Source organism: Dipodomys spectabilis, unplaced genomic scaffold (genome assembly GCF_019054845.1).
Source record: "Dipodomys spectabilis isolate Male_0828 unplaced genomic scaffold, ASM1905484v1 ptg000147l, whole genome shotgun sequence".
Taxonomy (NCBI): domain Eukaryota; kingdom Metazoa; phylum Chordata; class Mammalia; order Rodentia; family Heteromyidae; genus Dipodomys; species Dipodomys spectabilis.
Genome location: NW_024870824.1, coordinates 17,622,094 through 17,645,018, shown reverse-complemented (window position 1 = coordinate 17,645,018; position 22,925 = coordinate 17,622,094). Strand labels below are relative to the sequence as shown.

Below are 22,925 nucleotides of genomic sequence, written 5' to 3'. Positions count from 1 at the left end.
TCTCCATCAGCTTAGAATTTTTATGAAAGCCTTGAAGAGAAAACACACGCTTGGCCGCCCCCGTGGAGCCGTGGCTGACACGGCCTGGCCTCACCCGCACCTTTAACCTGCTCCAAAGGCAAGTGAAACAGCTAGACCCCTGTGTGGGGTCAGTCCCCGTGATCTGAGATCAGTACCTTAGTCTAAACCTCTGTGCCCTGTGGGTTTTACCTCCTGGGATGAGGACGTTCCCTACTCTGAGCGGAATTCTTGATGTGTAGGGTCCACCACTTCTCCAAGCCCTGCCCTCCTCAGACAGGTGACTGCTCTAAGATCGTGCCCCATTGTACTTTAATGATTAAACAGTAACTTTAAAAAAAAATTGTTGTTAGGTATTGATTAAAATAAAGACATTTAAATTTCAGTCTATATTCTGTTAAGTAATAATAGAATTAACGCTTGTGATAATTAAAATTCCCTGTAGTTTGAAGGCAGATACAGAAGGAGGCATGCATTAAGTGGTAAGTTATCATGGATTCCCTATTTCACTCTAGTGACGTCAGATGAAATAGGATTAGTCATGCTTTTGTTTTTGTTTTTTCTCATTATTTTTTGTGCTGGTACTGGGCATGAACTCAGGGCTTGGCTGCTGCCCCTTAGTTTTTGTGCTCAAGTCTAAACTCTAGGACATGATCCACAGCTCCACTTCTGGCTCCTTGACTGGTTAACTGAAGATAAGAGTCTTATGCACTTTCCTGCTTGGGCTGGCTTTGAACTGTGATGCTCAAATCTCAGCCTCCTGAGTAGCTAGATTACAGGCATGTGCCACCAGCACCTGGCTAAACATGTTTTGATAGAGAATGTATTTTCTACATTATTTTTCCTAACTTCATTTGACTTCACATTTTTTACAATAAAGAATTTCAATTAAAATAAAATAAATTGGAAAATATAAGAATGCATTTAGGTGGCTCAGTGGTAGAGCGCTTGCCTTGCATGCCTGAGGCCCTGGGTTCGATTCCTCAGCACCACATAAGCAAAAAAAAAGAAAAAAGCCAGAAGTGGCACTGTGGCTCAAGTGGTAGAGCGCTAGCCTCGAGCTGAAGAGCTGAGGGACAGCGTCCAGGCCCAGAGTTCAGGCCCCACGACCGGACCCAAAAAAAAAGAATGCATCTAGCCAGATGCCAGTGGCTCACGCCTATAATCCTAGATATTCAGGTAAGATCTGAGGATCATGGTTCAAACCAGCCCAGGCAGGAAAGTCCATGAGACTCTTATCTCCAATAAACAACTCAGAAAACTGGCTCAAGTGGCAGAGCGCTAGCTTGGATCTGAAGAGCTGAGGGACAGCACTCAGGCCCAGAGTTCAAGCCCCATGACAAAAAAAAAAAGGAATACATCTGTGTAAGGACATTAGAGGAATGGATCTGAAACAACAGCATCATTGGTTATAACAAAGCACAATGACACTCTTTTTGTATAACAATTTCTTTCCATGTTTCTCTCCTCTCTTGTTTGTAGTTCCTTTATCCACTCCCAGTCATGGGCCAGCTGTTCTTTAAAACATCTAGTGATGACCCAGGCTTGACCTCCAGCTTTGCTTCATATTTTAAGGATTTCAAGATGGAAAACAAAATCCCTTCTCAGGAAACCATCCGTTCCATGGAGTCACATCTGATCAAAGGAGACATCCAGAGGGCAAACTCTGTGATCACTAATGTGTTAAAGGACATTGAGAATGCACCACTTAACATTGCGGTGACAGGAGAGTCTGGGGCAGGAATGTCTAGTTTTATCAAGGCCTTGAGAGGGATTGGACGTGAGGAAGAGGATTCTGTTCCCACTGGGGTGCAGGAAACAACTATGCAAAGAAAGGCATACAAACACTCAAACTTTCCTAATGTCACTCTCTGGGACCTGCCTGGAACTGGAACCCCTACTTTCAGCCAAAAGATTATCTGGAAAAAAATACACTTTAAAGAGCATGACTTTTTCCTAATTATTTCTGCTGCACGCTTTGGGGAAAATGATATAGATAGAACTTGCCAAAGCAATCACAATTATGTAGACAAATTTCTACTTTGTGAGAAGCAAGGTGGACTCTGATTTAATGAACGAAGAGAGATGCAAACTAAGAAGCTTTGAACGAGAGAAAGTCCTACAGCCGATCCGAAACTACTGTGTGAATACTTTTAAGCAGAATGGCATGAAGGTACCACCAATCTTTTTGATCTCCAGTCATGATTTAGCTGATTATGATTTTCCAATTCTGATGGACACCCTACTTAAGGATCTTTCTCTTCAAAAGTGCCATGTTTTTCTGCTTTCCTTGCCGAGGCAGCCACTGAACAGAAGAAGCAGTCCATAATGCAGTGCATCTGGCTAGAAGCCTTCAAGGATGCAGCATGGGCCACCAATCCCGTAGCAGACATGATGAGGGACAATGATTTGAGGAATCTGGAGGCAAGCTTAAGCCACTATCATACGTGTTTTGGAGCAGATGACAAATCTCTACACGTTTTTGCTGATAATGTAAAAGTACTTGTGGAGACACTCATGAAAAACATTGAATCCCCAAATTTATTGAGAACTAAAAAGGAAGAACAATTAGGGCAAAGACTTTTGAGATATGTGGAAATCTTCTGCTCAGTTAATGGTGGTCTCCTTGCTACAGGTCTTTACTTTAGAAAACTTACTACCTACAACTTCATTTCCCTGACACGGTGGCTAATGATGGTAAAGTTCTCCTCGAAGAAGCATATTCAAAAGACCATCAAGCCGGGCGCTGGTGGCTCACGCCTGTAATCCTAGCTACTCAGGAGGCTGAGATCTGAGGATCGCGGTTCAAAGCCAGCCCAGGCAGGAGAGACCGTGAGACTTCTATCTCCAATAAACCACCAGAAAAACCGGAAGTGGCGCTGTAGCTCAAGTGGTAGAGCGCTCGCCTTGAGCTGAAGAGCTGAGGGACAGCGCCCAGGCCCAGAGTTCAAGCCCCCCGGCTGACAAAAAAAAAAAAAAAAAAGACCATCAAAATCCCACTTCATCCACAACTGCTAGACTTGACAGTCAACAGCTAGAGTTAGTTAAATAAGCTGCACCCCCCCCTTTCCTTTTTTCTTTTTTTCTTGGTGTTTGTGGAGCTTGAATTCAGGGCCTGAGCACTGAATTTTATTTTGTACAAGGCTAGTACTCTACAACTTTGAGCCACAGTTCCACTTCAGTTTATGTGTGGTTAAGTGGAAATAAGAGTCTCATGGACTTTCCTGCAAGAGCTGGCTTCAAACTTCAATACTTAGATCTCAGCCTCCTAAGCAGCTAGGATCATAGGCAAGAGCCACCAGCACCCAGATTCTGAGCGTTACTTTTGATTATTGTTATGTTGGTGAATAATTGCTTAAATCCATATCTGATATCAATACATGCTTATTAAATCATTCAAAAAACATTTTATGTTGGCATGTGATTGTCTTTGATAGTTTTATATCGAATATTGCTAGAGCTGTGTTTATTTGTTAAACTCTGTCCTGTGCCCTAGTGCATCACTTTATTCCCTCAAAATGAAATACAGTGAAGGGATGTTGTGTAGGAAAACTGGGAGAGGGCTGGGAAGGTGACTTAGTGGTAGAGTACTTGCCTAGCATGCATGAAGCCCTGGGTTCGATTCCTCAGTACCACATACACAGAAAAGGCCAGAAGTGGCATGTTGTGGCTCAAGTAGTAGAGTGCTAGCCTTGAGCACAAGAAGCTCAGGGAAAGTGCCTAGGCCTTCATTTCAAACCCCAGGACTGGCAAAAAGAAAAAGAAAAGAAAAACTAAGAGAGAAACAAACACAGAGGAGAAGGAAAATGAGCCAGTGCTGAAGGATGCTATCTTAGTTTGGACTGCCATAATAATACCACAGCCTAGATGGGGCAAACAACCGAAGCTTAATTCTGGTGACCAAAGTGTGAGGTTCAAGTGACAATACGGTCCAGCCCTGAGGAAAGCATTCTTCTTATTCCCATCCTGACGTGACTGTCCTTGGAGCATGCACACAGATTCCCTCAACTGCTCCTCTTCCTCTAAGAACGTATCAGTTGGTTTTATTGTGACTTTGAGCTAATTCCTAACTGAAACAATTTCAGAGAAGGAGAATTCTTTTGCTCATGGTTTCCACAGAGGTTCAGTCCATTATGGCAGAGGGGATGTGACAGAACAACTCATATCATGGCACACAAGGCCTGAGACAAGTATCATCTCTGAGGACATGCCCCCAGGGACCCACTTCCTCCAACCAGGTGCCTCTTCCACAGTTCCACCACCTCTCAATCATCTATTCAAATTTTAAATCCATCAGTGGATAAAACCATTTACCAGGTCAGAGCCCTCAAGAGCTAATCATCTCTGAAAACACTCCAACAAACCCAGACAAAACTCCTATCAAGATCAACTATCATAAGTTTATCCCTTGTCAACTTGATACTCAAATATATTTACTTAAATCATATCTTTCCACCACTGGCCTCCAAAAGCACACATCACCCTCATAGTGCAAAATGAATTCAACCCATCAGCCCCCAAAGTTTTCAATATTAATCCAAAGCCAAACAAAATATCCTCTGAGATTCGAGGTGGCTCTTAACTGTGAGACTCTAGGGGGGAAATGCATGTTACACACTTCCAGGCCTTGAGTTCAAGCCCTAGGACCAACATAAACAAACAAAGTCCTTTAGCTTTGGGAGCTGGCTATGATAAAGGAATTCAAGAAAACAATCCCATAAAGTTGACTGTGACCTCATCCCAGATTGAAGATGCTGTCCTAAAGCTTTGGCCTTTTCTGAAGAATGCTGCTACATGAATGCTAAACTGCCCACTAGATGGTGGAAGTAAACTATAGCTTTTTTGATTTTTTAAAAATTATTATTATTAAGTAGTTATACAAAGAGGTCACAATTCCATAAGTCAGGTGATGAGTAGTCTGCTTTGGGGGGCAATGGCACCCCTTCCTTGGTTCTCCCCCTGTTCCCCTCCCATCTCTACCCTCAAGATAAATAGTTCATTTTTACATAACCTACATTGACTATAAAGACCACATTTGCTCACTTTTCCTCCCTTCCTTCCCACCCCCTCTTTGCCCACTTCCTGGAGTTTTAATAGGACAAAAAATGCTTTGAAAAATTGAGCTAGCACTGGCAAGGAACACCCAGTGATATCAGGTAAGAACTGTGGCTGAACCTCACTAGGTCAAATACAAGCTTTAAAGAAATAAAAAATCATTTACCGTGGAGGGCATGTCCCTCATGGCACTAAGAAGCTCTCAGAATACCATTCACATGTACAAATAATGTGGAAAACCAGGAAAATATTAATCTTTCACACAGGAAAAGACAATAGACAATCAAAACTGACTAATTTTCTCTGCAAAACTCATTGATAATAGAATGGAAAGGAGATGCTGCTGACTGGGGAAAATATTTACAAATTAAATTTCAGACAAAAAAAATCTTTATCAGGGTTAACATTGATCAAGATCCATTGTATTCATAAACTGCTGTGTTGAATGGCAACTCCTTTGTAAAACTACTTAAAGATGTATAGAGGTAAAATATATAATTTTTTTTAAGAATTCTTAGCTGGGCACTAGTGGCTCATGCCTGTAATCCTAGCTATTTAGGAGACTGATATCTAAAGATTGCAATTTGAAACCAGTCAAAGCAGGAAAGTCCATGAGACCCTTATTTAAAAGTAATCACCAAAAACCCAAAGTAGAGCTGTGTCTTAAGTGGTTGAACACTAGCCTTGTGCTAGAAAAAAAAGGAGAATATCCAGGCAGAACCTGAGTTCAAGTCCCAGGACTGGAGCACACACACACACACCCCTTAATAGTAAACAACACAGCTTAAAAAAATGCCAAAACTTAAACACTTCACCGAGATACAGCTTCCAAGTAAAGACATAAAGATACATCTGACACTAGGAAAACTCACACTAAAAGCACATGTGATACCACTACACACATTAAAGTGGGGGGAAGGGCTAAGTAATACCAAGTATGTATAAGGACTCTCAGCAGCTGGGGACAATGCAAAAGTGGAGCACCATTATGGGGGAGAAACGTCTGGCCGTATCTTAATACAAATATCACGTGCACTCCCACTCTTTTTTTTTGGGGGGGGGGGTCGAGTCGTGGGGCCTGAACTCTGGGCCTTGGTGCTGTCCCTCAGCTCTTCAACTCAAGACTAGCTCTCTACCACTTGAGCCACAGTGCCACTTCCGGCTTTTTTCTTTTTGCTTATGTGATGCTGAGGAATCGAACCCAGGGCCTCCTGCATGCAAAGCAAGCGCTCTACCACTGAGCCACCTTCCCAGCCCCAGCACTCTCACTCTTAATTACTTACCTAGGAGAAAGAAAATCTGATGCTCATGTCAAACCCTATATACATATCTTTGTAGTAACTTTATTTGCATCAAAAAACGGAATACACCTCAAATGCCTGTCAATTCATGGGTAGATAAGATAGTGTAAAGACATGCTGAAAGGTGCATTTTATGATTCCATTTAATAGCATTCTGTAACAGAAAAAAAAAGATCATGGACCCCAAGGGGCAGGGGCAGGGTGGAGACTATAATAAAGAGACCATGCACAGGGAGTGTTTGGGGTGATGCACATATTAAGCATCATTTGTGGTGATGAATGCATGAATCTATACATATTTTAAAACACATAGAATGTGTTGGGTGCTAGTGTCTCAGACTTGTGATCCTGGCTACTCAGGAAGCTAAAATCAGATCAGCCTGAGCAGAAAGGTATGTAAAACTCTTATCTCCAATTAACCAACAAAAAGACAGAAGTGGAGGTGTGACTCAAATGGTAGAGTGCAATCTTGAGCCAAAAGACTAAGGGATAGGACCCAGGCCCTGAATTCCAGACCCAGTATACAAACTTAGGAGGCTGAGATCTGAGGATGACAATTTGAAGCCAGTTGTAGAAGAAAAGTCTGTGAGACTCCATCTCCAATTAACCAGAAAAGAAATTGGGCTAGAGACGTGGCTCAAGTGGTAGAGTTCCTACTATGAGAGCTAAAAGCTGACCAACAGCACAGGAAGCCCAGAGTTCAAGCCAGGATACCATAAAAAAAAAAAATTGTAAATGCACAAAAGGTCAATTTACTGTACAATTTTTTTTTTTTTTTTTTTTTTGTCGGTCGTGGGGCTTGAACTCTGGGCCTGGGCGCGGACCCTCAGCTCTTCAGCTCAAGGCGAGCGCTCTACCGCTTGAGCTACAGCACCACTTCCGGTTTTCTGGTGGTTTATTGGAGATAGGAGTCTCACGGTCTTTCCTGCCCGGGCTGGCTTTGAACCGGGATCCTCAGATCTCAGCCTCCTGAGTAGCTAGGATTACAGGCGTGAGCCACCAGCGCCCGGCATACTGTACAATTTTTAACATAGAAAGTGACAAAAATTTCAAAAGTAAGATTTGGTCAAAACATTACAGACAACTCAGTAATAATATCAATAAACTATAATAGATTTTATATGTTTTTATTGTAAAAAATACTGTATAGAGGGTTTAAGTTACATGAGTAAGGTAATGAGTACATTTCCTATCAAGCATTCTTGCCTCCTCCTTTGTTTTTCTCCTATCATCCCTTCCTTCTCCACCTCCCCAACTACCCCCTCCCTTTTTCCCCTCCCCATCCCAACCCCCTCACTGAAGTTGTAAAGTTCATTTTCAACAGAGTGTCTTGTAGATCTGATTGTTTCAATGGGTCAACCTGTATCCCTATTTAAGCATTTTGTTTTTATCCCTTCCCCTCCCCAAATTAGAAAAGTGTATATACAAGATGCAGGGCACCAGAATCAAATACAGTGAAAATGAATTATACTGTGGAGGAGGAACATACAAAAGAAACAAAATTACATAGTACATTTTAAATTCGTTAATAACAATAGAAGAAAGAATAAAAACAGTTGTGTCCCTATCTTGGGGTTCATTTAGCTTAACATCATCTTATATGGTCAAATGTACATAGCTTTTGACCTTTTTGGCTTGTTCTAGACACATACTAGTTATTGCAGATAAGGGAAATTATGGGACCTATGTTTCTTTTGGGCCTGGCTTACCTCACTTAATATAATTTTTTCCAAGTCTTTCCATTTCCTAACAAATGGGGCAATGTCATTCTTTCTGATGAAGGTATAGAATTCCACTGTGTGTGTGTGTGTGTGTGTGTGTGTGTGTGTGTGTGTGTACATATATATATCACATTTTATTGATCTATTCATCTACTGAGGGGCATCTGGGTTGGTTCCATATTTTAGCTATGGTAAATAATGCAGTGATGAACATAGTTGTGCTGGAAGCTTTAGTATAGCCTTGTTTGTGATCATTTGGGTAAATGCCCAAAATTGGGATTGCTGGGTCATAGGGGAGCTCTATGTGAAGTGTTTTGAGGAACCTCCATACTGCTTTCCAAAATAGTTGAACAAGTTTACACTCCCACAAACAATGCAGTAGGGGTCCCTTTTGGCCACATCCCCTCCAGCATCTGTTGTTACTAGATTTCTTGATTATACCCTTCTAATTCAGGTGAGGTGGAATCTCAATGTTGTTTTTTTTTTTTTTTTTTATTGTAAAGCTACTATACAGAGGGTTACAGTTACATGAGTGAGGTTATGAGTACACTTCCTCTTGAACATTGTTACCCCCTCCATTGTTTTCCCCCTACCATCCCCTCCCTCCCTCCCTTCCCCGAGGTTCTTTTTTTTTTTTTTTTGATTGTGATTAAATGATTACATAATTTCAAAGTCACAAGTTCATTCTAATTTCCCTGGAGCAAATTGTCTACCACAGTCTGTAATATATAACAGTGTTCACATGTTATATACCATATTTGTGATCAGCAGCATGAGGATATTTAGTAGTGGTTCAACCAGATGAGCGGGAGTTCTTTGTTTCTTAAGTCCTGTTAGTTTTGTCGTATCACCTAACCTTTTGGATTTAGCATCCACTTATGAGGGAGACCATGTACCGTTTGTCTCTTCGTTTTTGGCTTACCTGGCTCAACATGATTCCTTTCTAGCTCCATCCATTTCCCTGCAAATGCCATTATTTTGTCATTTCTAATGGCTGCATAATATTCCATTGTGTATAGATACCACAATTTTTGGATCCATTCATCTGTGGTGGGGCATCTGGGTTGTTTCCATATCCTAGCTATTGCAAACAGTGCTGCAATAAACATGGAGGTGCACGTGTCCTTGTATATTGGTTCCTGTTGTTCAGGGTAGATGCCTAGAAGTGGTATGACTGGGTCGTAAGGGAGGTCAATCTTTAGCTTTCTAAGGACCCTCCAGACTGCTTTCCAAAGTGGTTGTATAAGTGTACATTCCCACCAGCAGTGTAATAGGGTTCCTCTTTCTCCACCCAGCATTTGTCGTTGGCTGATTTGTGGATGTGGGACATTCTGACTGGGGTAAGGTGGTATCTCAGGGTTGTCTTTATTTGCATTTCCTTCACCACCAGGGATGATGAACATTTCCTCATGTGTTTCTTTGCCATTTTTATTTCTTCGTTTGAGAAGTCCCTCTTTAGTTCCCTTGCCCATTTAGTAATTGGTTTGTTAGGTTTGGGAGGGATTAGTTTCTTGAGTTCCCTGTATATACGGGATGTTAACCCCTTGTCTGATATATTGCTGGTAAATATTTTTTCCCAATTAGTTGGTTGTCTTTCTAGATTAGTTGCGATAGATTTAGCTGTGCAGAAGCTTTTTATTTTAAGGTAGTCCCATTTGTCGAGTCTCTCTCCAACTTGTTGTGACCCTGGGACTCTGTTCAGGAAGTTCCTTCCTGTGCCTATTAGTTCAAGTGTCTCTCCTACTCTGTCCTGCAGTAGTTTCAGAGATTCAGGTTTAATGTTAAGGTCTTTAATCCATTTTGAGTTGATGTTGGTGCATGGTGATAGGCTGGGGTCCACTTTTAGTTTTCTGCATGTGGCTGCCCAGTTTTCCCAGCACCAGCGGTTGAAGAGGCTGTGTTTCTTCCATTGTATGTCTTTGGCTCCTTTGTCGAATATCAGCTGGCTGTAGGCCTGTGGATTTATATCTGGATCTTCTATTCTGTTCCATTGGTCTTCGGGTCTGTTTTTGTGCCAGTACCATGCTGTCTTTGTGATTATAGCTCTGTAGTAGAGTTTGAAGTTCGGCATGGATAGCCCTCCCATATTGTCTTTATCCCCTAGAATTGTTTTGGCTATTCTAGGTCTTTTGTTGTTCCATATAAATTTTTGGGCTGTTTTCTGTATTTCAGTGATGTACGTCATTGGGATTTTAATAGGAATTGCATTGAATTTGTATATTAGTTTTGGAAGTATCACCATCTTTACTATATTAAGTCGGCCTATCCAGGAGCATGGGAGGTCTTTCCATTTCCTAGTGTCTTCTGCAATTTCTTTCTTTAACTTTTTATAGTTCTCATTAAATAGTTCTTTTACAACTTTGGTTAGGTTAATTCCTAAATATTTTATTTTTTGGGAGGTTATTGTGAATGGGGTTGCTCCCTTTATTTCCCTCTCTTCCTGTGCGTTATCAGTGTATAGGAAGGCAACTGATTTTTGTGGGTTTATTTTGTATCCTGCTATTTTGCCGAAGTGACTTATGATTTCTAAAAGTTTGGGGATGGAGTTTTTGGGATCGTGGAGGTATAGTATCATGTCGTCTGCAAAAAGGGATAGTTTCACTTCTTCTTTCCCTATGCGGATCCCTTTAATGTCTTTTTCTTGCCTTATTGCCCTGGCTAAGGGTTCTAGGACTATGTTGAAGAGGAGTGGAGACAGTGGACATCCTTGCCTTGTTCCTGTTTTTAGGAGGATTGGTTGTAGCTTTTCCCCATTAAGTATAATATTGGCTATTGGTCTGTCATAAATGGCTTTTATTGTTTTTAGAAATGTTCCTTCTATTCCTATTTTCTCCAGAGCTTTTAGCATGAATGAATGTTGAATTTTATCAAAGGCCTTTTCTGCATCTGTGGCGATAATCATGTGATTCTTGACCTTGGCTCTGTTGATATGCTGGATTACATTTATTGACTTACGTATGTTAAACCATCCCTGTGTCTCTGGGATGAAGCCTACCTGATCATAGTGTATTTTTTTTTATGTGTTTCTGGATTCTGTTAGCTAGAATCTTGTTAAGGATCTTTGCATCTGTGTTCATCAAGGAGATTGGCCTGTAATTCTCCTTTTTGGTTGGGTCTTTGCCTGGTTTGGGGATGAGTGTGATATTGGCTTCGTAGAATGAGTTTGGGATAGCTCCCTCCTTCTCTGTTTCTCTGAAGAGCTTGAGGAGTATGGGTATTAGTTCTTCTTTAAAGGTCTTATAGAATTCTGCTGTGAATCCATCTGGTCCTGGGCTTTTTTTTGTTGGAAGACTTTTGATAGCTTCCTGTATCTCATTATAGGATATTGGCTTATTTAATTGGTTAACTTCTTCTTTGCTCAGTTTGGGTAACTTGTATTTCTCTAAAAATGCATCCATTTCCGCCAGATTTTCTTCCTTTAGAGAGTATAGCTTTTGAAAGTAGTCTGTTAGAATTGTTTGGATATCTTGGGTACGTGTTGTGATGTTTCCCGTGGCATCCCTAATCCTATTAATATGGGTTTCCTCTCTTCTTTTTTTAATTAATCTTGCCAACGGGCCATCAATTTTGTTTATTTTTTCAAAGAACCAGCTTTTTGTTTGGTTTATTTTGGTTATGGTTTTCTGATTTTCTAATTGGTTAATCTCTGCTCTCAATTTGGTTATCTGGCTTCGTCTAGTAGCTTTAGGTCCCATTTTTTCTTGTTTTTCTAGCTGTTTTAGTTGCAACATGAGATTATTTACTTGGTCTGTCTCCATTCTCTTGATGTGGGCACTGAGGGCAATAAATTTGCCCCTCAGGACTGCTTTTGCTGTGTCCCACAAGTTTCTTTGTGTGGTGTTTTCATTTTCATTGAGTTGTAGGAAATGCTTTATTTCTTCTCTGATCTCTTCTGTTACCCAGGCCTTGTTAAGGAGTGTGCTGTTCAATTTCCATGTATTAGAGAAATTTCTGCGGTATGCTTTGTTATTGAGAGCTAGCTTGATTCCACTGTGGTCAGATAGGATACAGGGGATTATGTCGATCCCTTTGTATTTGCTTAAGTTCCTTGCATGAACTATGATATGGTCTATTTTGGAGAAAGTTCCATGAGCTGCTGAGAAGAATGTGTACTGTGTTGTTTTAGGGTGAAATACTCGGTAGATGTCAGTTAATTCCGCTTGAAGTATGGCCTCACTTAATTCGGTAGCTTCTTTGCCAATCCTCTGGTTGGTAGACCTGTCCTTTGGTGAGAGTGGTGTGTTAAAGTCTCCTAGTATTATCGTATTGGGATCTATTTTATTCTGTAAGTTTGAGAGCATTTGTTTAACATATCTGGGTGCACCGATATTTGGGGCATATAAGTTGATGATGGTTATATCCTCCTCTTGGATTGTTCCCTTTATTAATATGTAGTGTCCGTCCTTGTCTTTCTGTACTGATTTTAATGAAAAGTTTATTTTGTCAGATATCAGGATAGCTACACCTGCTTTCTTATTGGGGGAATTTGATTGGTAGATCCTTTTCCACCCCTTCACTCTGAGTTTGTTTGTATGTTTGGCTGAGAGGTGGGTCTCCTGAAGGCAACAGATGGATGGGTCTTGTTTTCTGATCCAGTCCTCAGTTCGTTTTCTTTTAATTGGCGAATTCAGCCCATTTATATTAAGAGAAAGTATAGAGAGATGCATTGTTGTCCCTGCCATTCCGTTTTCCTAAGTTTTTCTTCTTTCCTTTCCTCCTGTGCTTGCTCAGTTAGACTTTGAGTAATGCCTGTTTGGGGCAGGTCCCAGTTCCTGGTTGCTTTCTTCAGGTTGTGTCCCCCCTCTTAGAATTCTTTGTAATGCTGGCTTAATGTTTATGTATTCATTTAGTTTTTCTTTGCTATTAAAAGTTTTCAGTTCTCCATCGAATGTGAATGCTAGCTTTGCCGGGTATATCAGTCTGGGTTGGCAGTTATTGGCTCTCAGGGCTCGTATGGTGCTTTCCCAGGCTTTTCTTGCATTCATTGTTTGTGTGGAGAGATCTGCAGTGATTCTAATTTTTTTCCCGTTGTAGTATAGCTCCTTCTTCATTTTTGCTGCATGCAGGATTGTTTCCTTATTATTCAGATCCATCATTGTTACTATTATGTGCCTAGAAGTGTTTCTCCTGGATCTTGCTTGTTGGGTGTTCAATAAGCTTTTGTGATGTAGTTAAGATGGTCGTTTTTGAGGTGGGGAAAATTTTCATTGACTATCTTGTTAAATAGGTGTTGCATTCCCTTGCTCTGGAATTCCTCACCTTCGTCCACTCCGATTATGCGAAGGTTAAATTTTTTAGCATTATCTGCTTGCTCTTGAATTTCCCTTTGGTTTAATTTGAGTGATTTTTCCATATCTGTCACTTTTTGGTCCAGTTGGTGTATTCTGTCTTCTGTATCTGACACTCTACCTTCCATTTCATTCACTCTGTTGACCGTGGCTTCTATTGTGGTTTGCATGGTGGAAATGGATCCCTTTATGGATTCAATGTTGGTTCTCAGAGTACTGATCTCACCTCATTGAGAGGTGAGATCAGTATGCATTACCTCTAATTTGGCGTTTATCTCACTTCTTACTGAGGTTTGTGCAGCTTCTATTTTTGCATCCAACTTTTGTTTGATATCCTGTATATCTTTTGATAGTTCATCCTTGTGCTCTTTCAATTTCTGATCCATTTCTCGCTTTATTTCTTGAGTCATTGCCTCCAGCAACCCTTGGATGTAGTTTTTGTCTTCCATTCCTGCTTTGCTCCCACTGGGGCTCTCCCCTGCGTGGCTGCTGGCTTTTGAGGTGAGCTTGCTGTCCTGGGTAGTGGTAAACCTTGTGATTTTTCTCTGTGATTTTCGCATGGGGGTTCAGGAGACTGCTCTTCAATCTTGTTTTGGTGTGTCTGTCTTTGCTTGGTTGCTGATTCTGTATTGGTAGAGAGAGTCTGTGCCTGATCTGGATTCTGTTGGGAGCCTATTTCCAGCTGCTATTCTGACTTACTTAGGATTCTCAGTTCTCTGCTGTAGCAATTCCCGCCTTTGGAAGGGTTGAGCAGCCTAGACTGCTTGTGTTTGCTCCTGCGGGTGCTCTTGGGAAGATCAGATGCTCTGGATGCACTCTCCCAAATACTGGAGTCTGCTATGGGCTCCTGATGTGTTTTTGTTTGTTTGTTTTGGGCTGGTTGTGGGCTTGAACTCTAGGTTTGGGTGCTGTCCCTCAGCTCTTCAGCTCAGGGCTGGCACCCTACCATTTGAGCCACAGCCCCACTTCTGACCCTTTTTGCTTTGTTCAGGCGCCGGTCCCCTGGCCTGGTTCTGGCCCCAGCCTGGAGCGCGCTCGTTAGGCCTGTGCTAATGTGTATACCTCCTAGGTTATGCAGCCTGGAGGACACAGTTCAAATTTCTTCTACTGTTGGTAGTCTTGACCCAGGGGCGCTGTTCCTGGCTTGGGCATTAAGCTCCCTTCCAGGGGCGCTCTTGCTCTGGCCTGGCCAGCAGAGTGTGCTCCACCGGCTGGTGGAGCTCTCGAACAGTTCCCAGTTTTAGTGGGTCCTGTGGTCCGGGTGTTGGGGTAGGGAGTCTAGGTCAGGGTCTGGGGATTCCCTCCAGCTCTGGTCTCCCTTGATGGATTCCCTGTCCCCTGATGGGTACTCACCCTGTAGGTCGTCAGTTGTTGTTGCAGTCCGTCAGTTGTTGTTGCAATCCGAGTTCAGTTGGGGTGGTTGCGGGCTGGGTTGGGCGGCCCCCCGCCGGGTAGTTGCGATCGCGATTGGGCAGGTGGTCTGCGGACAGGTCCCTTTGTCACGCTGCTGGTGCCGGGCGGCTTTGGCGGGATGGAGCCTCTCTGCTCCGGTGGAGAGTGAGGGGTGGGGGTGGGATCCTCGTGGAGACTCCCGGCTGGTAGGTTTCTCTGTTCCTTGAGATCCGCTGTTCTGCAATCCGGTACCTGGTGATCTGCAAGCAGCCCCCTGTGTCTCTGTGGCTCCGGCAGCCCCCGCCGGGCCGGCTGGCCGGCGGCTTGGCGCACTGCCGCGCGGCCAGTAAAGGTTGGGGGAGGGGTCTTCGCTCTTCTCTGTTCTGAAATTCTTCTTTTCCTCTCTTTCTTTTTTTGTTATTTTCCACCTCTGGTTTTTCTCTGAGTGTTCGTCTTTTTGTTGTTGTCGGTCTCTTGGGGAGATTAAACGTTGGAACTCGAACTCTCTTTTTGGTTGGAGAGAGCTGTGGCGTTTCCCTACTGCCCCGTCGCCATCTTGGTCCCCCCCTCAATGTTGTTTTAATTTGCATTTCTTTTATGCCTAGAGAGGCTGAGCATTTCTTCCTGTGTCTATTGGTCATTCTTATTTCCTCTTCAGAGAAGTTTCCCTTTTAAGTCTTTAGCCCACTTATTTATCAGGCAGTTGTTTCTTTGAAGATTTGTTGTTGGGGGATTTAATTTTTTTAGTTCTAAGTATATTTTAGATATGGGACCCTTGTCTGTTGTATGGCTAGTGAGGATGCTCTCCCAATCCATGGGCTTTCTATTGATCTTGCTAGCTATGTCCTTTGCCATGCAGCTCTGCAGTTTCATGAAATCACATTTGTCCAACCTTTCTTTGATTTGTTGCGTTTCTGGGTCTCCATTAAGAAAATTTTGACCTGTGCCAAGGAGCCCTAGACTTTCTCCTATTCCTTCCTGTAATGTTTTCAGGGTGTCTGCTTTGACTTCAAGGTCTTTGATCCATTTGGAGTTGATTCTGGTGCAGGGTGATATATAAGGATCTAGCTTTAGTTTTCTACAGGTGATTAACCAATTTTGCCAACACCATTTACTGAAGAGGCTGTCTTTCTTCCATTCTATTTTCTTAGCTCCCTTATAGAAGATTTAGGTGTGGGTTCATTTCTGGGTCTTCAGTTCTAGTCTATTGGTCCTCAGGTTTGTTCTTGTGCCAATACCAAGCTGTTTTGCTTACTATGGCTTTGTAGTAGAGTTTGAAATTTGGTGTTGATATCCTCCAGTACTGTTCTTTCTGCTAAGGATTGTTTTTACTATTCAGGGTCTTTTATTGTTCCATATGAATTTTTGGATGGCTTCTTCTATTTCCTTGAAGAATGAGGTTGGAATATTGATAGGTATCGCATTGAATTTGTAGATAGCCTTGGGAAGTATTGCCATTTTCACGATGTTGATCCTCCCAATCCAGGAGCATGGGAGGTTTTTCCACTTCCTAAGTTCTACTTTAATTTCCTTTTTCAGGTTTTTAAAGTTTTCATCATAAAGGTCCTTCACTTCTTTAGTTAATTCCAAGGTATTTTTTTTGTGGGGCTATTACAAAATGAGTTGCTTTCCTGATTTCAGCTGTGTTCTTCTCATTATTGGCATACAGAAAAGCCATTGATTTTTGAGGGTTAATTTTATACCCTGCTACTTTGCCAAAGTTTTGAACCAGCTCAAGTAATTTGGGATTCTTTAAATACAAGATCATATCATTTACAAAAAGGGAGAGTTTTACTTCATCTTTCCCTATTTGGATCCCTTTATGTTTGCATCTTTTCTTATTGCTGTAGCTAGGCATTCTAATACTAAATTGAATAGAAGTGGAGAGAGTAGACATCCTTGTATCATTCCTGAGTTTATAGGAAATGGCTTTAGCTTTTTGCCATTAAGTGTAATGCTGGCTGTAGGTCTGTCATATACAGCCTTTATTGTATTGAGGAATATTCCATGGATTCCTAGTTTTTTCCAGAGCTTTCGTCATAAAGGGGTTCTGGATCTTGCGGCTGGGGGTATAGCTCAGTGCCAGAATACTTGTCTGGCACATACTAAGATCCTGAGTTTTATCCTCAGCACCATGAAGAGAAAGAGGAGGAAGAAGGAGGGAAGGAAGGAATTAAAAACATAGGCCAAGATTGGGGAAAGCAAGATAAAGGAGTAAAATGGTAAGAAGAGATAGGAACCAAGCACCTGTGGCTCACATCTGCCATCCTAGCTACTCAGGAGGCTGGAGCAGGTACAGTACCAGCATAAAAAAAAAAAAAAGAGGGAGGGCTGGGAAGGTGGCTCAGTGGTAGAGCGCTTGCCTTGCATGCATGAGGCCCTGGGTTCGATTCCTCAGCACCACATAAGCAAAAAGGAAAAAGCCGGAAGTGGTGCTGTGGCTCAAGTGGTAGAGTGCTAGCCTTGAGCTGAAGAGCTGAGGGACAGCGCCCAGGCCCAGAGTTCAGGCCCCACAACCAGACCCAAAAAAAAAGAGGGAAAAAGTGCGGCGAACGCCTTCTCGGCCAGCGAGGAAGAACGACCACCACACCAGGAGTCTTCTCAGATCACACTTTATTGGAGAGCTTTTGAGTTGATGGGAGAGCTTGAGCGAGAGACCCCATGTACAGAAACGTGGCCGCTTATATATGGAATAGGAACACGGGTCGTTCTATCATTGGTCGTCTGCCTTTCACCGTCACCAGGTGCCACGGGATTGGCTGGGGACTCTACGTGGCTCGCGCATGCGCAAAGCCCGGGACCCACAGTCCCGCCAAGCACTGCCTAATATGGAGTTGTTTACCTCAAAGCTGCAAGGAAGTGGGTGCCATCTTGTAATGGCGTTCGCCCCGGCTCCCCGCAGTTCCCCCTTTTTGATTTTGGCAACAGGTAAGAGTAGAGGTCTGTTCCCTGAATAGAAGAGGACAATGCAAAGCCTTCGTTCCAGGTTACCTCTCCCCAGAGGATGGCCCGCCAGTCCGATGCCTTTTTTCCAGGGGTGGGGAAAGCACGGCATCAACCCACATGCAAACAGACTTGCTCTTCTTGAGGAGATGGAGGTCTTCCCCAAGTGCAGTGCATACGCCTAGCACCCTGTCCCGTATTGTAAGTTGCATACCTGTCCCGGTGCAATGGGATCCCCTGATCCCTCTGGGTGCTAAGGCTATGCAGGATGGCAGGGCTTAATTGCCCTTTAGGGCTGACAGCCAAATCTGGGGTGAGGATCCACTTTCCAAGGCGGCTAATGCTTGTGAGATAACAACCTTGTCCCTTCTGGTTTGGGCTCGAAGGCGACAGACCAACCATAGGCAGACTACGCATCCTCCCAAGCAGCAGGCCAAAAACATCCCAACTCCCACCCACTCTTTAAACCAGGAAACAGCAGAGGAGATCCAAGACTGGAGTCCCTCCACCAATCCGGGGTCCACTTGCGTTGAGTTCACTGTAACAATGGCAATCCGCAGCTGATCCAGCATCTCATCAAATTCACCAGTCCAGTTACCTAAAAGATAACAAATAATCGTGGGAAAAGTCTGGCATCATGTTTGACTGGCATCGGTCTCGGGAACACCGACAGGATCCCCCATCTGTGTTCCTCCTGGCTGGGGCAGATCTTGACCATCAGTAGTATCATCATTATCAGAGATTTCACAGTCATTTTTCTTCTTTTCTTGGTCTTCTTTGACAAGTCGTGTCAACCAACTCGGGACCCAATGTGGCGTTTCTTGATCCTGCGGAAAAACACAAACAACTCCCCTGGATCTCGTAATAACCGGATCCGGTCCATACCATTTATTATTGATAACATCCTTCCACATGACCACGTCTTTAATATCCATGGAGTTTCCCATCATATGCCGATCTGCGGCGGACTGATTATTGTCATTTAAAATTTAAAAATTAAGGGTAAAAAGTGCAAGAGAAAGTCTTTCCCTGGGGGACGCTGACTCAGCAATTCCCCCTTTTTGTTTTTGAAGCATTTCTTTTAAACTTTTATTAGCTCTCTCTACTATACCTTGTCCTTGTGGATTGTAGGGTAATCCTGTGGTGTGGGCAACCTGCATTTGTGCGCAAAAGGCGCGAAAACCATGGGAAGTATAAGCAGGGCCATTATCCGTCTTAAGTCTAAGGGGCTTTCCACAAGCTGCCCAAGCTTCTAAGCAGTGTATTTTGACATGAGACACCTTTTCTCCTGCCAAAGGTGTGGCATGAATGACACCAGAAAAGGTGTCCACAGACACATGTAAATATTTCAATTTACCAAATTCTATCAGGTGAGTAACATCCATTTGCCATAGGGCGTTTGGTCTCAACCCCCTGGGGTTTACCCCCACATGGGGAGGATGAAGAAAGGTAACACAAAATTTACAAGCTTTAACAATATCTCTTGCCACATGCCTGGGTCAATTATATCTTTTTCTAAGGGTATTTGCGGGTACATGATACAATCTATGAAAGTCCTTTGCCAATTCTACAGGATCAGCAGCAACCAGGGCCACAGCCTGAGTTGCCTGGTCCGCCAGGGCATTACACCTTGCCATCGGGCCCGGCAACATAGAGTGGGCGCGAATATGTCCAATATAAAAAGGGTGTTTTCTGTTTAAAATAAGGGATTGAATCTGTAACAAAACATTAGAAATTGTGCTGGTCTGCTTAACTGAAGCAGCAACTTCAAGGGAAGCAACGGCATTTACAACATATAAGGAATCAGAAAATAAGTTAAAAGGTTGATCAAATCTTTTAAAAACTTCAAGCACAATCATACATTCAACAGCCTGTGGAACATTTGGCCGAAAATGAAGAACCACTGGTTGTTGGTGTCCTTGAACAAAAAAGGCGCCTTGTCCAGACTCCGATCCATCCGTAAAGATGGTCAAGGCATTAACTAGGGGTTCCTTTGAAGTAACAACAGGGAAATACACTAAATTTTTACTAATAATAGCAAGCAAAGGATGTTTAGGATAATGATTATCAATTACATTGGGAAATGAGCAAACAAGAACCGCCCAAGTATCCACGGTAGCGGCCAAAATCTCAACTTGTTCACGGGTGTATGGAATAATTAACTTATCTGGAACCTTTGCAAAGTGTGTTAAACAATATTTTATGCCCAAAAGTGCTTGTTTAGCCACTAATTCAGGAAAATATTGGACTGTCTTTGCTCCCACCGAGTTGCCATGAAGCCACCACAAGGGGCCATTTTGCCACAGAACCCCCGTGGGGTAATTTTTTGTTTTTAATATACACAAATCAATAGGTAATTTTAAATCAACCCGTAAAAGTTGAGCCCTAGACAAAGCTGCCTCAACCTTTTGTAGGGAATTTAGTGCTAAAGGTGTCAGGGATCTAGAGGAGGTGACTTCAGGGTCGCCCTCCAAAATGGCAAACAAAGGTAACAACTCTGACCGAGGGATATTAAGAAATCCCCTTATCCAATTAATATCTCCGGCCAATTGCTGAAAATCATTAAGTGTTTTAAGATGACCAATTTGAATGGAAAGTTTTTGTGGCTTAATCTCAGTGGGGGAAACAACGGTCCCCAGAAATTGAACAACACTAGACTGTTGAACCTTTTCAGGGGCAATAATCAATCCTTTGTCAGCTAAGGTTTTTGACACCCACCCAAACACTCTATGGAGAATCTCTTTCGAGGGCGCAGCCAACAGAATATCATCCATATAATGGATAATCCGCACTTTTGGGAAATCTTTCCTAACAGGGGTTAGTGCAGCCCCCACAAACAGTTGACAAATTGTGGGGCTATTGGCCATCCCTTGGGGGAGAACCCTCCACTGATAGCGAGCATCCGGGGTTTCATGATTAACAGAGGGTAAGGTGAAGGCGAAGCGCTCCCTATCCTTCTCATAAAGAGGTATGGAAAAGAAACAATCCTTAATATCTAAAGCTAAAATGGGCCACTCTCGAGGTAACACAGAAAGTAATGGAAGTCCCCTTTGAATGGGCCCCATAATTTGCATCTGGGCATTTACTGCTCTAAGGTCATGTAATAATCTCCATTTTCCAGAGGCCTTTTTAATCACAAAAATTGGGGTATTCCAAGATGACACTGAAGGTTCAACATGCCCCAGCTGCAGCTGTTCCTGGACAAGAGTTTGAGCCGCTTCCAATTTTTCTCGAGAGAGGGGCCACTGAGGAACCCATACCGCCTTTTGTGTTAACCAAGGTATGGGTACCACACCTTCAGTGGAAGCTTTGTTTTCAGAGGCCCCTAAGAAAAAACCCAAACCCTTTCTGTCCTGCTTAGGAAGTGGCTCTATCGGCTCCTTGCGTCCTTGGAGACATCGACCAAGCCCCAAGGCCGGAACAAATCCTTGCTGTTTCATCATATTCTGACTGGCCTCAGAGTAATCATTGGTTAAAGTTAGCTTCAGCTGTTGCTGCACATCTCTTCCCCAAAGATTGACTGGGACATCTACCACAAATGGCTGCATTTTTCCAACCTGGCCTTCGTCTGTTCTCCAAGTCAATTCTTTTGCACTTAACTGTGGGGCATCAGCATAGCCCAGCCCTTGCAAGGTCTGGGAGGATTTTTGAGTTGGCCATTGCTTTGGCCACTCCCCTCTTTGGATGATGCTTCTATCTGCCCCTGTATCCACCAGTCCCTCAAATCTTCTCCCTTCCACTTGGAGAGTTAGCATGGGTCTTTGGTCTAAAGTTATGGACAGGCATGTAAGGTCGACTCCAGTGGAGCCTAGCCCTTTATCTCCTCTTTATCTCCTTAGCAGGGAAGTTGCCATGAAGAGAAGGCAAAAGCAGGAGCTGTGCGATTCTATCCCCGGGAGAAATGGACACCACTCCATGGGGGACATGGCAGAGGACCTTGATAGTCCCCGTATAGTCAGGGTCAATCACTCCCGGGAAAATTATTAATCCTCTCATTGTGGAGGAGGAGCGTCCTAAAACTATTCCTACAGTGCCTTCATCTAGGGGTCCTGTCATGTCCGTCTCCACAATCTGGACTCCCATCTGCTGTGTTAATACCAGTCCGGAGGTGGCACAGAGGTCCAACCCTGCGGAGCCTGAGGTTGCTCTTTTTGGCTGGGGGGTTGTTGCAGGTGCTGTCCGGGAGCCAGAGTCTGAAATGCCCCGTAAATTTTCGGGCCCTGGGGATGAGGGCCCTTTTCCCCGTTTTTTGGCTCTTGTTTTGAATCAGTGTTTGGAATAATTTGGGGGATAGGATGTCCATTGATGTCTCTAACTGATCTGCATTCGTTGGCCCAATGCTTCCCCTTTTTACAACGAGGACACACTCCTGGAGTCCTTGGCTGCCTGGGCGTGTTTTGCGGAGGACCACCATTTTGTGGGCACTGCCGTTTAAAATGTCCCAACTGGCCACACCGAAAACATCCTTTTCCTTTATTATCTTTTGCGGCCCTGGCAGCCGACAAGACAGCAGCCGCCAGCCCCGCATTGGTCAGGGGGCCACCCACTTCTCTGCAGGCTCTTTTTTTTTTTTTTTTTTAACTGTATTTTTTTGTCTTTTCTTTTTTGGTACTGGGGATCGAACCCAGGACGTTGCACTTGCTAGGCAAGTGCTTTGCCACTGAGCTACATCCCAGCCCTCTGCAGGCTCTTAACCAAGCTTCTAGGCTTTGGGTTCTTACTGGGGTAATTGCCCTCTGACATTCCTTGGTGCTTTGTTCAAAAATGATTTGTTGTACAAATGGCATGGCTGTTTCCAGATTTCCTAACACCCGCTCGGCTGTCTCTAGCATGCGGGCAACAAAATCAGAAAATGGCTCATTAGGGGCCTGAGTGATTTTTGTCAGATTGCCAGCCGTCTCTCCCTTGTTTGGGAGGGCTCGCCAGGATTTGTAAAAAAAGAGTATTCACTTGTCGATACACTTCAAAGGGATATCCTGTTTGATCTACAGCATAGGGTCCCTGCCCGAGAAGCATATCTACGGTCCAGTCCGGGTGCCCATCACGGACATTTTGTCTGTATTGGGCTTGAGCCTTGTCTTGAACAATAGACCGGAAATCGAGGAACTGCCCATGATTAAGACAGGTATGGGCTACCTCAAACCAGTCCGTGGGCGTCATAGCATTGACGGTCAGTCTTCGGAGCAGGGCAGTGGTATAATTAGCCG

The 22,925-nt window shown here is 43.4% G+C and overlaps 1 pseudogene; it reads left to right on the top strand.

Moving 5' to 3' along the window:
• The first annotated feature begins 1,521 nt into the window (after nt 1-1,521).
• On the top strand, nt 1,522-18,282 carry LOC122118052 (annotated as a pseudogene).
• Nucleotides 18,283-22,925: the final 4,643 nt, after the last annotated feature.